The sequence below is a fragment of the Rhineura floridana genome, chromosome 4, assembly GCF_030035675.1.
Source record: "Rhineura floridana isolate rRhiFlo1 chromosome 4, rRhiFlo1.hap2, whole genome shotgun sequence".
NCBI classification, from domain to species: domain Eukaryota; kingdom Metazoa; phylum Chordata; class Lepidosauria; order Squamata; family Rhineuridae; genus Rhineura; species Rhineura floridana.
In genome coordinates, this window is record NC_084483.1 from 140,242,650 (window position 1) to 140,258,053 (window position 15,404).

At 39.3% G+C, this 15,404-nt stretch overlaps 1 protein-coding gene across 5 annotated transcripts in view; it reads left to right on the plus strand.

The window, feature by feature from the left end:
* FMN2 (formin 2) overlaps window positions 1-15,404 on the plus strand; it is a 340,988-nt gene that overhangs the window by 126,857 nt on the left and 198,727 nt on the right. The window lies entirely within an intron of this gene.

A 15,404-nucleotide genomic window follows, 5' to 3' on the forward strand; every position in this document is an offset into this window, starting at 1 on the left:
GAAAGGAGATAAGTCCGCCACTGAGAAGACTCTTCTCAGTAGCTAACGCACTCCCCTTTCATACTTATTGGCTACTAGAGATGTCTGTTGTTGTGGGGGAAGGCATTAACAATGACCTCATTCTCAACCCAGCAGCAGAAAAAAGGGGGGTATGGCTGTGACTCTCATGAAAGGATCCTGCACTTCTGGATCTGCCACTATACTACTATTATCTATAAAGCAGATTACTTACCAGATCATCCTGAACAACTAATGGCTCTGTTTTGTCTTTTTATAATCCTGACACTTGCACCTTTAATTAAAAGAAATTAAATTCTCCTGGCTACAGAGACAACATGTGTTCAGGCAGTAATTTCTGGCATGCACCCACTGGAGATGGAAGTTAATTTTGGGAAGTTGCTCAGTGGTGTACACTGGTAAGTGCTGGAAAGTGTGGAGCATCTAAAAGGCCACAGAAAATGAGGGGAAGAAGAGAAGATACACTAAATAGAAATAAAACTATATCTCTGTCATGTCAGCAGAACTGTAGGAGAAAAGAAATAGAGAAGGGGAAAGATTCTGGAATTGATGAGAAGTAGAATCACTGAACAGCAAGAGATAGCTATTCATTGGAGCATTGCTTGCACCCATCAACACCATATGGAAAATATGACTTAATAGACACGTTGAGCAGCCTAATGAAAAACATCTTCATTCTTTTTGCAGAGCTGCTTTAAGGCTCTTTATATAGCAAGCACTATATTTTAAGTGTTACATCGTTTATAATTAACAATAAGCACTCTGGATATTTAAATATTGTATAATGTATAATCAACAAAAAAGTATCTATGAAAATCCCTTGTTTCCCTGTATTGATTCCTACAACAGTCTTTTTATAAAAATTGAATGAAATCAGCCAATAGACCTGAACTAAACTGCACCAAAACTGACATCAACCTATGAGAATGAATGCCTTGAAAGAGAATTATCTGTAGAGTCCTTGCTGAGGCACTAGATGGCAGCTGCAGATTTCAAAATGGCTTTTGCAAATCCAACTTACAGTGTTTTCCCCCTGTAAAATCTGATATTTCTCAATGGGTATAAATATTTATCTGAGTCAGACATTGGTGGCTGTCTGAATTAGTGCTGTTCTGTCTCTGTTCAGTCATTATGATTGGTAACTTGTCTTGAATGCTATTCCTATAATATGGAAGGCAATGTGCCAAATTGTCTAGAATACCTGTCCAGTGTGTACACATTTGTTTATTTAAATTTATTTAAAACGTTTATACCTTCCCTTTCGTCAACAATAACAAGTTTAAAAAACAGTTTAACAATAACACAATAAAGCAGCTGTAAAACACTGAAAAGGGGAAAAAAAAGATGAAACATACAAACAACCATCAAAAATAATTTAACCAATAGGCTGGAAGCTTCGTATATGAAAAGGCAGTCCTTCAGATGTCTTGGTCCTAGACCATGTTTGTAGATTAGAAAGGGGTTTGCATTGATGCAAAAGAAACACAAGCTATTTATTGTGTTGTACACACAACACTCTGGATTCTAGCTTCTCTGTACTGTATAGAATCATGATTTGTAATGATGTGCTGTAGTAGTCAGATGTCTAGCCCGTGCATGTTAAGTATTTATATGGTGCAGGGGTGTAGTCGTCTTAGACCCTTTACTTTTTGGGGAGCAGGGTCCCTGTCTCCAGCATCCTGTGAGCCAATCAGCATGAAAGGGGAGTGTCTTAGCCACTGCTTCCTTGACCTTTCCTGCTGATTAGAGCCAATCAGAGTGAAAGGAGGTGAGTCAGCCACTGAGAAGACTCTTCTCAGTAGTTAACACTCTCCCCTTTCATGCTTATTGGCTCCTAGGGATGTCTATTGTGGGAGAAGGCATTAACAAGGATCTTATTCTCAACCCCACAACAAAAAAGGGGGAGGGGTGTGGCTATGACTAACATGAAGGGACCCTGCACTTCTGAATTTGCCACTACACTACTGATATGCTGGAGTACAAGTTTCAGTATCAAGCTGAAAATGGGGAAGTGAAATGTGTAAAACATGTCATTGTTATTGACCTGCATGCTTTGTTCCTGTCTGTGATAGACCTATACCCATGAATTATAAACCTTTCTATATTTTCCTTTCACACAGAGCTTAGAAGCAGCAAGTTGTCATATTTTCAAGGCAAATCATTCCTAGATTTAGCAACAATACCCACTGTTCAGATTGCAATGAGATTGCAATGAGCTTTTGCTGACCTGATGCCAAATGCTGGTTATGTTAATCTAAAGATCGGGGCTTGGATCTAGAAATTCCATGCAAACTCAGTTCCTGGAATGATCCTGCTGGTGGTACAGGAAAGTGATTCTTTTTTAACATATTTTCCCTTACCCCCATCTCCCCTGTAAATTTGTTCCAGAGAGTTAGGGGATCCTCTGGAACAGTGTGGGAGGAGGTGTGGAGGGCTGCAGAGAGAAAATGGAATCAGCACAATTTCCCTCTTCCACCAGTAAGAACCTTCACTGAATCAAAGAACCTTCTGCAAACAGAAGGAGCTCTTTTGCTCAGGGTCACATGTTACCAAATTCTTCAAGCTACACAGGAAGTGGATTGGACTGTGAAAGACCAACCCAAAAGGTGTCTGCATTTTGACAAATTTGTAGGGCAGTACAGGATCGCAGAGAGGAGGTCAGGTCTCCTGCTCCCCTGGTGCATGAATTGAGAAGATCTAAGTATTGCATTTAAATGATTTAGGATTAATTATCTATATACTGAAAAATTTCCTACAGGGCATTTGAGTATGAGAATTGGGCGATTAGATTGCCAAGACGAAGGAAATGAAATACTATATGTATGTATGGACAAGACCTCAGTACCAACTACATAACTTGGCTGAACCTCCATTGTGGGAATATTATTCATTTTCTACCACACTTTTCAGTCCTTCTGGAAGTTGATAAACAACTTTGCTCAGTAATACCGTAATACTGAGATTGGCAATAGGAAGAGGGTTTTCATGAGCAAAGACCTCAGAAACAGGTGTATACATCTGATAGTTGATGCCAATATGAAAAACGAAGATACCCAGAAATAAGATTTTGGAGCTGAGGAGGGGAGTGGACCAATTTCCAGAGAAGGGTAGGAAATGAGTGGATAACTCAAAGGAGCTTGAAGGTAGCCAAAATTGCTTTAATCTGCCCAAATAGTTATAGTATCCTCTGTATACTTGATTATACAGATGCACAATGGGTAAAGAGGAGAGGATGTGATTGTGCAGGGTGCCTGAAGGCCTTGGACACTTCCATGCATAGATGGTGTGTCTAGACTGAGCATCATGGGAACTACTCCCATATGAAAGGTCTGATTAATGCTTGGAGGAATGCAGAATACAGGAAGGTTTCTAGGCCCATTTGCACTCTCAATGACATCTCAAATTCAGGACGAATTTTAATTTAATTATGAATTGGATGGGGGTAAAGAGGGATTTCTATCTCTGTTTACTGTATTAATTTTATTTAGTGAAGTCTTGCATACAACTTTTTTTTAAAAGAAGGTTACTTAAAATGTAATGAGGAAATGATACAGCAGTTGGGTGGAGATCTTTGTTTTCAGTCCCAGGCATATGGTACTTGTCAGTTTCCTGTGCAGGATAAACATACACTGCACTGGCTAACATGGGTGAGTTTGAGTATGCATTTCTCATGCCTAAGCGCCTAGGCATTATTAAGTAACCTTGTCATGATGCATGTGTATACATATAGATCACAGGTTATTTCCCCCCTGTTTTTCTAGAGAAAAATAAGGTACTTGGACAAGTTCAGTGCACATGGAAAACTCCCTGACTCTCCCTGACACAGACTGTTTAGGACATCATACATCCAGACATATAGCAACTTGTTTTCTGTGCTAGGAAGAATTAATCAAGTAGTGAAATTAGTGCTTCCTCAAATGGAGAAATGTAATACATAATTGATTTTTCAGGCTGATTTCCCATGTTTTATCCAGGAAACCACAGTGGTTGAGAACTGGTTGCCAAAGCAGATTAGAAACTAGTGATGCTGCAACATTGGACTTTTCCATCTGTATACAGCATTAGTTGTATCCAAGCAAGGTTGCCCTAAGCAGCAGCTGTTGATTTCTATTGATTTGGCAATACAGAGTAATGAGATGGATTTTATTTAATTTTCCCAGAGCTGGTCTTTTCCGTCAGTGCTTTCATATTTTGCCCACTTTTAGTATCACCAAAACCAATGAGTAATTGAGGGGTAGAAAGGACTGTCTCTTCATGGAAACTAAAAATGTGCTGTCTCTGTTGTACTAGAGTAGACAGGCATAGGTAAACATGATCTAAATATAGCCAATGCGATACACAGCATGTCTTGGATTCAGAGATGTGATGTCTGAGTGGAAAGGTCTTTCTGCTTGAGCATGGTTGTCCTGCTGAATTATCCTGATTTCCCTGTCCCACTGCATGGCCCCTTTACCCCTTCTCATGCCATTCCAGAGGGTCCTTTGGCCTTTAGGGTTGTAATAGGGGTAAGGAACCAGGAAAGCCAACAAGGAGCAAGTGCAAACAGAGTTTTACTCACTTATCTCTAGATCCAACCCAAAGAGGTTTTGATTTGGAGTCACTGGAAAAGAATAGCCAAACTACATCAAAATAGTTGATTCCTCCCCACCACTCTGCCACCGACCCCAGTGTATCTTCATGATGGAGATTAAATTTGTGTTCAGGAAACTCTTATTTATACTTCCTAGAAAACAGATATTTATTTGAAGACATTTCTGCCTGCATTATATGTTTTAAACCTTGCTGTAAGTACTAGCATCTTTATTCTTATTTGTGTCTGGCTTACAAGTGTATAAAATCAAGGAGTGTGTGTATATAGCAGATAACCTCAACTTTTTTGCATGGGTAATAGAGTCATACTATCTTAAATGACAAGCTAAAAGACCTGCTCCATCCCCAAAATGAAAACGACCTGCTTTTTAAAACAGGAGTAACTTAGTTTAACTGTTTGATTACATAAGTGGATTTTGAATATTATTGCTGTTAAACTTTAGAAGTTTTTTAAGGCTCCTAGAGACTTTGATATCTACAAAGGAGACATGAGAGATCAAGATCTAATTTTAACCAGACAAAAGAAACTGTCTTCAATTAGAAATGCCATTTTTATGTGCCTTATTATTTAATAATAATTACTTTTATGTTGTAATTGGTTAGTGTGGGTATTATAAAATTAAAGTATGTGGCCAATCCAGTGTTTTCCTTTTTGGTTGAACTCAGAGGGGGGGAATCCATCTTTCCACAAATGAGATTTTTAGATAGTGTAAACTGAAATAATTTTTTTAGGACATTCTAGAAGTTATCTCACAAGCAAGACAATTTGTATGTATAAAGTCATTGTCTTGTTTTTCTTGAAGCAGCTCTTTCATCTTCTCAGTGGACATATAGGTTTGGAGAAATTAAAAGAAGCAAGATGTTCTCTCTGGGAAAATAAAACCTTGGAAAAATAAATTCTTCCAACCTATAACCAAATGAACAATTAGTTTCCTAAACAAATTCTACTAAAACTCTTCTTCACATTTTTAGAATATTTAGGTCAAGCTGTTCAGATTGCACTGGCATTTTTCAACCCCAGGCGTTTTACTACCTTTTTAACATTAATCTCCTTGTAATAGCTCAGTTAATGGGCTACATATAATTGTGTTGAGAGTTTAAAAGATCAGTAAGAAACTAACTCAGTTCTATAAGGTGGCATCCACTTCTTTTTCCATGTTTAACCATAAAGCTGTAGAATGTAACATTACTTTGTCCTGATTTGATTTGATGCCTAAATTTGTGGTCATGCCTACATAGAAACCTTTTGGTTTCTGGTGTTTAGCTTTAGTAATAGGCTAAGGGACAAACAGAACTATTACAATAGTTATTGTATATAAACAGAAGAGGACAACAAAAAGGGTAGAACTAGAGCCTTATTCCAAAAGATTAGAGAAATGAAAGGGAAATTTAAATCATGAATAGGGATGTTGAATAATCAACAGGGGAACACACTGACTGACTGAGATGAAATAAAAGGAAGTTGGAAGCAATACACTGAAGAACTCTATAAAAGAGATGCAAGGATGACAGATTCATTCACAGAGGAACCATATGATGAAGAACCACAAATTTTAGAATGTGAGGTAAAAGCCGCTCTTAAAATGCTTGGAAGAAACAAATCACCAGGAACAGATGGCATACCAATAGAGTTGTTACAAGCTACTGAGACTGAATCTGTCCAAAATTTGTCAAGAAATATGGAAAACTAGACAATGGCCCACACACTGGAAGTGTTCAATATATATCCCAATTCCAAAGAAAGGGGATCCCAGGGAATGCAGTATTATGGAACGATTGCTTTAATATCCCATGCAAGTAAAGTAATGTTCAAGATTCTACAACAAAGGCTCTTACCATATATGGAGCGAGAAATGCCAGACGTCAAGCTGGATTTAGAAAAGGAAGAGGCACCAGAGATCATATTGCAAACATATGTTGGATAATGGAACAGACCAGACTTCCCAGGAGGATCGCTCCGCCTGTGCTGCCTCTGGGACGGGCTCCCGTCTTGGTGGAAACTTTTTCAGTTTTAAAACCAGTCAGAAGGGCTTTTTGACTGGGGATAATTTCTTCCGGATAAGGAAGAAATGTAGAGATTTCCCACACAGCTTTGTTGTGTTTGTTGGAGACTGGAATTCTGTGAAAGAAGGTCTTCCAGCAGCTCGGACAGAGCTAGGATTTCCAACCAGCTCAACTGATTAAGTGAGCCGTTTTTTTTTCTTCAAAGAAAAACGGATTAACAGGCAAGCATTCTCCTGTCTTTTCTCATTATTTTGTTATCAATACAGCTAAAGAGATTTGTCAAAGAACCAGCAATTAAGAAACCCTGGGTGAGTCATAGCTTTCTCTTTTATTCACGGAGCTAAGGGGAAGAAAATAGAAATAGTTTATCTTTATTTTTATTGCAAAAAGCTGGCATGGAATTCAGCATTATAAAGATTACAAACGGCTGAGGGGTTTCTAATTTAAAGAGAAATTTTTTTATTTATTTATAAGACTTTTGAGTAATATATGTCTGGGACTATTTTTTCCGGTTTACTTTTTTTTTTTTGACGAATCTGCTCATTCTTCCTGCTACTAATTATTTGGATGCTGTGAATTAAAGTTGTTTTGGCACTTTTGGACATACAAGAGATAAGGCAGTTCGTCTTGTCTAGAGGGTGACGTCAGCTGGCTTGAAAGATTAACTCCTTTGTAACTGGATAAAGAAATAAACTGTTCTTTGCTTGGGATATTGGAAATTGAAGGGATTGTGGTTTTTTTGGTTTTAAGAATGACAATCAAGAAGGTGGTTGAGATCATGGATGTACAAGAAGGGACTTTCTCTTTAGATATGTTTCAGAAAATAATGAATGAATGAGACCGTGTGTGTGTATGTGTGCGTGAACCTGCTGCTCGGGATGTCTATAGACTTCTGGGGTTTTGTTTAGTATTATATGTTATATTTTACTCTATGTTATATTTTAGTCTATGTACGCCGCCTAGAGTGGCCGTTAATTCGGCCAGATAGGCGGCCTAGAAATAAATTTTTATTATTATTATTATTTTAAGCTAACAAAACAAGAACTCAGACATAACAGACAAGTGATGATAAGTGAATTTGGCGAAATGAGACAGGAGCTGAAAGAAATTCAGGATTCTATGAGAAAGGAGAACAAAAATAAATTTGGAAAATTAAAAAAGGATGAAAAAAAAATTAAAGGGAAGGTTCAAGCCCTGGAGATTGGATTAAATATGGTCTTGGAAAAAGATTTGGATTTCCTGGCTGTGATGGATCCTGGAGACAAATATTACTGTTTGGAATTCAACGCTGTCCCTGAAGGAATTGGTGAAGAGATTGGAGATAAAGATATCATCGGTTCGAAAAAATTCATGGACTGGAAGGATTTGATGGAACTTGAAATGGAGAAAGTTTACAGAATTAATTCCTGTTTTGTGACAATGAAAAACCCTTCAAGAGATGTGCTAGTGCATTCTGTAAAAAAGAGGAACAGAGATGCGGTTCTGCAACAATACTTCAGTGATACGTTCGGAAATGATGGCAAGAAAATATTTGTGATGAAGGAAATCCCTATCAGACTCTTATTATATGACTATGACAGCAAGATTATTGGGTGCGTAAAGATGGAAGATGGAAGATGGAATCAACGGATAAAGGAAGAAGAGCGATTTGAAATTACTGGATTTAATAGACTTGAAGAGTTGGATTAATTGACCTGTCTATCTAGAAAAAAAAATGATGGACATATATCTCAAGGATTGGAAACTTCTCTTTGACTTTTTGTAGAAGAATAAAATGATATGATGTTAATGAGATTTGATACCAACTAAGATAACTGCTGGAGGAAGGTGATTTTATAATTTATCAAGAGACAGGTTTGTTATATATTATAGACCAATAGCTGAACTACAACAAATCGGAAGTCAATAGTTTTTTTCTTTTTTCCCCTTTTTCTTGTATTAGTTTTAATTTGTGTTTTTCTTTTTGTATTGTCTTGATATTGAAAATTTGAATAAAAACTAATTGAAAAAAAAAAGATAATGGAACGGACCAAGGAATTTCAGAAGAAAATCACCCTGTGCTTTACAGATTACAGCAAAGCCTTTGACTGTGTAGATCATGAAAAACTATGGAATTGCTGATCTGCTAACTAAAATATGTAACTTATCCCTCAGGTTCTCCTCCGTGCCTGAGGACTGGAAAGTGGCAAATGTAACACCAATCTTCAAAAAGGGATCTAGGGGGGATCCCGGAAATTACAGGCCAGTTAGCTTAACTTCTGTCCCTGGAAAACTGGTAGAAAGTATTATTAAAGCTAGATTAACTAAGCACATAGAAGAACAAGCCTTGCTGAAGCAGAGCCAGCATGGCTTCTGCAAGGGAAAGTCTTGTCTCAGTAACCTATTAGAATTCTTTGAGAGTGTCAACAAGTATATAATAGAGGTGATCCAGTGGACATAGTGTACTTAGACTTTCAAAAAGCTTTTGACAAGGTACCTCACCAAAGACTCCTGAAGAAGCTTAGCAGTCATGGAATAAGAGGAGTGGTCCTCTTGTGGATAAGGAATTGGTTAAGAAGCAGAAAGCAGAGAGTAGGAATTTATTTATTTATTTATTAAATTTATTAGTTGCCCATCTGGCTGGCTGTCCAGCCACTCTGGACGACGTACAAAATAAAAACATACAAATACATTAAAACAATAAAAATCTCAATAATAATAATAAAACCTAACCCACCCCAAAAGCCTGCCTGAAGAGCCAGGTCTTCAAGGCCCAGCGGAAGCTCATCATAGAGGGGGCATGGCAGAAATCATTTGGGAGGGAATTCCACAAAGTGGGGGCCACAATTGAAGAAGCCCTCTCCCTAGTCCTCACCAATCTAGCTGTTTTAACTGGACAGTTCTCCCAATGGAGGGCTGTAGAAAGTGGAGTCCCTCAAGGATCGGTATTGGGACCTGTACTTTTCAACTTGTTCATTAATGACCTAGAGCAGTGAAGTGGCCAAGTTTGCTGACAACACTAAATTGTTCAGGGTTGTTAAAACAAAAAGGGATTGCGAAGAGTTCCAAAAAGACCTCTCCAAACTGAGTGAATGGGTGGGAAAATAGCAAATGCAATTCATTATAAACAAGTGTAAAATTATGCATATTGGAGCAAAAAATCTTAATTTCACATATACGCTCATGGGGTCTGAACTGGCGCTGACCAACCAGGAGAGAGACCTCGGGGTTGTAGTGGACAGCACGATGAAAATGTAGACCCAGTGTGCGGCAGCTGTGAAAAAGGCAAATTCCATACTAGGGATAATTAGGAAAGGTATTGAAAATAAAACAGTCGATATCATAATGGCGTTGTATAAATCTATGGTGCGGCCGCCTTTGGAATACTGTGTACAGTTCTGGTCGCTTCATCTCAAAAAGGATATTATAGAGTTGGAAAAGGTTCAGAAGAGGGCAACCAGAATGATCAAGGGGATGGAGCGACTCCCTTACGAGGAAAGGTTGCAGCATTTGGGGCTTTTTAGTTTAGAGAAAAGGCGGGTCAGAGGAGACATGATAGAAGTGTATAAAATTATGCATGGCATTGAGAAAGTGGATAGAGAAAAGTTTTTCTCCCTCTCTCATAATGAATGAATAAACCTTTATTGCTTAAAGCTATTAGCCACCACAAGAAATTAAAAATACATGAAATACATAAAATATTGCAGGATATACTAAAAACATCCAAAAATAAATATATGCATTCATACATAAGAACCTACATTAGTAGACATATGCATGTAAATTTAAAATCAACGAAAACAATATCAAGCCGACTCTAATTGTTTTACGCGGTTAGCCCTGATCTTCCCGGCTGCCAAAGCAAAGTTGGTGACCCGAAATGTTATATGAACATCTGTACTGGCCAGAAGAATGGATATTTGTTCTGGCATAGGGCTATCCGACATAGGGTGGATTATGGGAAATAAAATTTTAGACCTGGGATCTTTGTAAAGAGGGCATCTCAGAAGGTAGTGGGTCACATCCTCCACCTCTCCCGAATGGCATATACAAACTCGAGAGTGGGGGGGAATGTTAGCATAACGACCTTCAAGGATAGCCGAAGGCATGGTTTGGAGGTGTAAGGCAATAAAAGACCTCCTCAACGATGGAGCAGAAAGGAAGGAAAAATATGGCTCCATGCTAAATGTCGTCTTGTACCAAGGATACCATAAGGAGAAGGACGATTGGGAAGCTGAATAAAGCGTCCATCTTTGAGCATATAAAAAGATCCTGCCCTTCAGCAGTTTTTTTGCCCTCAAAGAAGGGTGCGAAGGTAAAAAGGCAATGGAGATCCCGTAAGTGGCCAATTTAGTTTTGGTTCGATTTAACCAAGTAGAGTGACAACATGATTGGAGTTGTTCGAAAAAACACTTTTTAGGTAAACAGGTATCATCCATGCCGGCAAGCCGCAACCAGTAGGATGCCAAAGCGGCATGGGCCAGCGATTCTATCGGGTGCGAGCCGGTCTCTAACCTTAATAGAGAGGCTGGCGTGCCACGGGGAGTAGCCAGAATAAACCTGAGGTAAGCGTTCTGAACTTTTTCAAGGGAAGAGATGTTGCCATAACCCCAGATCTCTGCCCCATATAAGAGCTGTGGAATTATCTTCCTGCGAAAGATTTCCAGGGCTCTTACTAAGCCCCCCAGGGAATATAGTCTCCTTGGTTCAGACTTCGCTAGTCACGACGTTGTCGTGGTGGACGAGGTAAGCTCTGCTATTATTTCACCGCCTGCTAATGCGATCTAGCAGCGGACTTCAGATCTGGCTTGCACTAGCAACCAAGTGGACGTATCCTTCGACTTTTCCTGTGAAGGTGAGGAAGATCTCGTAACAAACTTTTCCACCTTTCCTGAATATGCACAACGGGACATCATTAACAAATTGCAAATCCTACTCAAAAACCTCCAGGCTAGAAGGACTGATTCAAGATTTTTGGAGGATTTCGAACTAGGCTCGCCCTCTAGAGACCACACTTCTGCTCTGCCATCCTCACTACTTCCTCTGCCGCATCCTTACTCGAATGTCTGTAGACCTCTCTCATAATACTAGAACTCGTGGACATTCAAAGAAGCTGAATGTTGGAAGTTTCAGGACAGACAAAAGGAAGTACTTATTTACTCAGCGCATAGTTAAACTATGGAATTTGCTCCCACAAGACACAGTAATGGTCACCAGCTTGGATGGCTTTAAAAGAAGATTAGACAAATTCATGGAGGACAGGGCTATCAATGGCTACTAGCCATGATGGCTGTGCTCTGCCACCCTAGTCAGAGGCAGTATGTTTCTGAAAACCAGTTGCCGGAAGCCTCAGGAGGGGAGAGTGTTCTTGCACTCAGGTCCTGCTTGCGGGCTTCCCCCAGGCACCTGGCTGGCCACTGTGAGAACAGGATGCTGGACTAGATGGGCCACTGGCCTGATCCAGCAGGCTCTTCTTATGTTCTTATGTTCTTAATGCTTTAAAAGAAATGGGGGTGCCACAGCATCTGATTGTCCTGATACGCAACCTATACACTGGACAAAATGCTACTGTAAGGACAGAATATGGAGAAACCGATTGGTTCCCCCTCGGAAAGGGTGTGAGACAGGGAACAGCTGAGAACAGCACAAGTGGAGCCAGTGGAAGGTTCAAAAAAGAGGCATTCCAAGGACATGTCGAGGGTGGATCTGAGGGGAACCAATTCAACTTGGTCCTGCAGCCCTCCATCCTGGCTGCTGATATGCCAGGAAAAGGGGTGATGGAAGGAAACATGCATTTAGTTTCCTGCTGCTGTGCACTGCTGGCATAGCTAGTGTCCTCCCCTCCTAGTGGCTCCTGAATGGCAGGTGGATGTGGCAGCCACTTCTGCTGGCTCCACTTCTGCTGGCCTCCTCTGAGTTGGATTGCCCTGGCAAAGTGTAGCAAAAGTTCCTGAAAAAGAAATCTTCATATCTACACTTTTCCTTTTAGCCGTGTGGGCAGTAGGACTTCTATTGGTCTGCTTTTGTCTTTGTTTTACCTACAGACTGGCATGGATCCATTGTGGGCTCATCTTAGGATTTGTTTGACTTTAGGAATGGGTGAACTGAATAAGCATAAAAGGCAACATAGTTTTGTACTTCATTGTATATTGATATTACCAACTTCATTGTGTCTAGCTGTGCGCTTCCATATCAATGGATCAACCACCTATTTTTGGCAGCTTATCTTGGAAGTAGTTATTTATTTTTATTTCATGTATATACTACTCTTTATAAAAATCGCCCACCAGTTTGCAAGTAATGCTTTAAAATATGTAGTCACAAACAACTAATAAGAGCAATACAGTTAAAATATCAAAAACAAGCTCGTCGACTCCAAACAGCAGTGTTTTAGTATACAAGCAATGGGATAAGTAATCTTTGATTTCCAGGAGTGTACATGAGTGTTGCCTCCATAACTGCTCTTTTTAATTATTGCCATGTTAAATATTCTCACACCTTTCCCTTCAGAAACAATGTTTATTTATTTATTATTTGATTTATATCCCGCCCTTCCTCCCAGCAGGAACCTAATGTTACAAGCTAACTTATGTTTTTTCTTCACACAAAAGATTCATTTAGCTTTTGCATGCAATGTGGAAAGCACCTTCAATGTCGATGGTTTACCATTTTTTACATTAATTTGAAGTGCCAGCATATAAACATGACAATCTTTGGAAACAGCCTTGTTTGTGAAATGAATTCCTGCAAGTTTGTGATTTTATAATTGTTTTCTGGTTATGAATTCGAGAAGAGTAATCGCATTAATCCACAGCAACAAAATGTGCTGTGGTATTGGGCCCAGCTTCCATCAAGTCTGCGAAGTAGAGGAAGAGATGAAGGAAGGGACTTAAAGCACAGCAAGAGCAGAGTCTCCTGGTTGTTCAGACCAGCAAACAAACCTCACCTGAAAGCCTTTATAAGGGCCAAGGGATAAGACTCTTGCCTTGCTAATCTGGCTTGTCCACCTGTAGTTCACTCCTTTGACCAGAAATGGATAGTGGTGAGGCACAGATTCGGGAATCTTTTGCTGATGTTTCACAGGACCCTGGTTCAGAGCCATCTGCGTGAAAAACCTCCCTTCTGGGTAGAAGAGTTAAGCAAGTGCAGCAAGAAGGCTATCATAAGCAACCTTTATGTGATTATGTTCGCATAGGTTTTGATAGAAAATGCCCCAGTTCTCAATTAAATTGGCTGTTGCTGATGGAAATTCATCCACAATAAACCGCCTGATCTCTAATGTGCCTCTCATGTTTCTGGCTGTAGATGTCGAGGATTAGATGTGTCTTTCTTGAAGCTTTTGTTATATATTCTACATCGATGAGCATTAGTGTTGGCTGACATTCTGTCTTGTTTTCTTTTTTGTCTCTTTTTAACAAAATGAATACAAATGTCTGTTTTCCCCCCTAAAACAAAAACACACACCCCCAAATTATTTTAATTGGAAACTTAATGAATGAGAAACGGGCACAAAATTCTGTAACTGGAGAAATAAACTAAGTTATCCTTTAGTCTCTTTCCATCATACTGTTTGGAGCCTTGGATAGTTGCTCTTTGGCTATTTTCAAACATCACAATTCAAAGTGGCTCCAGTGGTAAACACAGGCTTACTTTGGCATCCCTATATCCTGTCATTTGCTCCAGGGTGAGTGATCTCAAGCAACTAATGCATGAATGTTAATCAATCAAAATAAGCTCTGTTTTTATGGCAGAAGGAACACATGACTATCCTGCAATACTCTTTGGGATATAGATGTTGGATGTCTGTGTAATGCTTCTGTCTGATAAACCAGTCTCTGCTAAAGACCAGAAACAAATTCCACTTACCCAAATTGGAATCACATTATGAATGATTTTATTTGGCTACCATCAAAGAAACTGGTGAATCCACAGACTCTTAATTATACAAGCTATTCTTTTTGTAAAAAAATGTATCAAATGTCTAGCTCTTATTTTGCAAAGGGAAGCTCAGAATGTACATGTGATGTGTGTGTGTGTCAAGGTTATAAAAAAGAAGAATATCTGGAATGGTTAGACTGCAAAACATACAAATCCACCAAGCCCTCAGAAAGACAAGCTTTCGGAAGTATATTTTTGTGGTGTACCTAAAGAATATATCTGTATCACACAGAGGGCAAGAGAGCAACTCTTTCAGACTAATGTGTGACCCCTCCCAGCCCCAGAGGAAGGCTCAGATGGCAGTGACAAGGGAGAGGGCATTCTCAGTTTGTGACTTCTTGTCTGTGGAATGCTTTTCCGAGCGATGTGCACCTGGTGCCTCCGTTAACATCTTTTCGGCACCAGGTAAAGACTTTCCTTGTCCCCAGACTTTTGATAGACTGAGATTAACTACGTTTTGTTACGTAGTGTGCTGCCAAAGCTTCCTGTAGCTGTTATGTGGGTTGTTTTGTTCTGTTTTTATGGTGGAAGAATAAAAAAAGCCCCCAGTGGTTAGATCAGTGGTGTCCAACAGTTTTTTCTTACTTGCCAAAATTGTGGTGAATGTGTTAACATTTTCGCCACATGACAAAAAAAACATTAACTGTGTTTTTGAGGGCAGAAAAATACACAATAAGTAGTGCAGGGAAATTAGGCATAAAATTACTGAGACTGCGTCTGAACTCCACCGCCAAATTTTCATCCAATATCTGCAACCTGTATTTTGATTTCACAATTTTTACCACAGAAAAAGCTGATTTGCAGAGCCATGTTGAAACAAAAACAAAACAGTTTTGGAATAACTGTATTTAGAACTGCAAATTCGTTTTAATTTA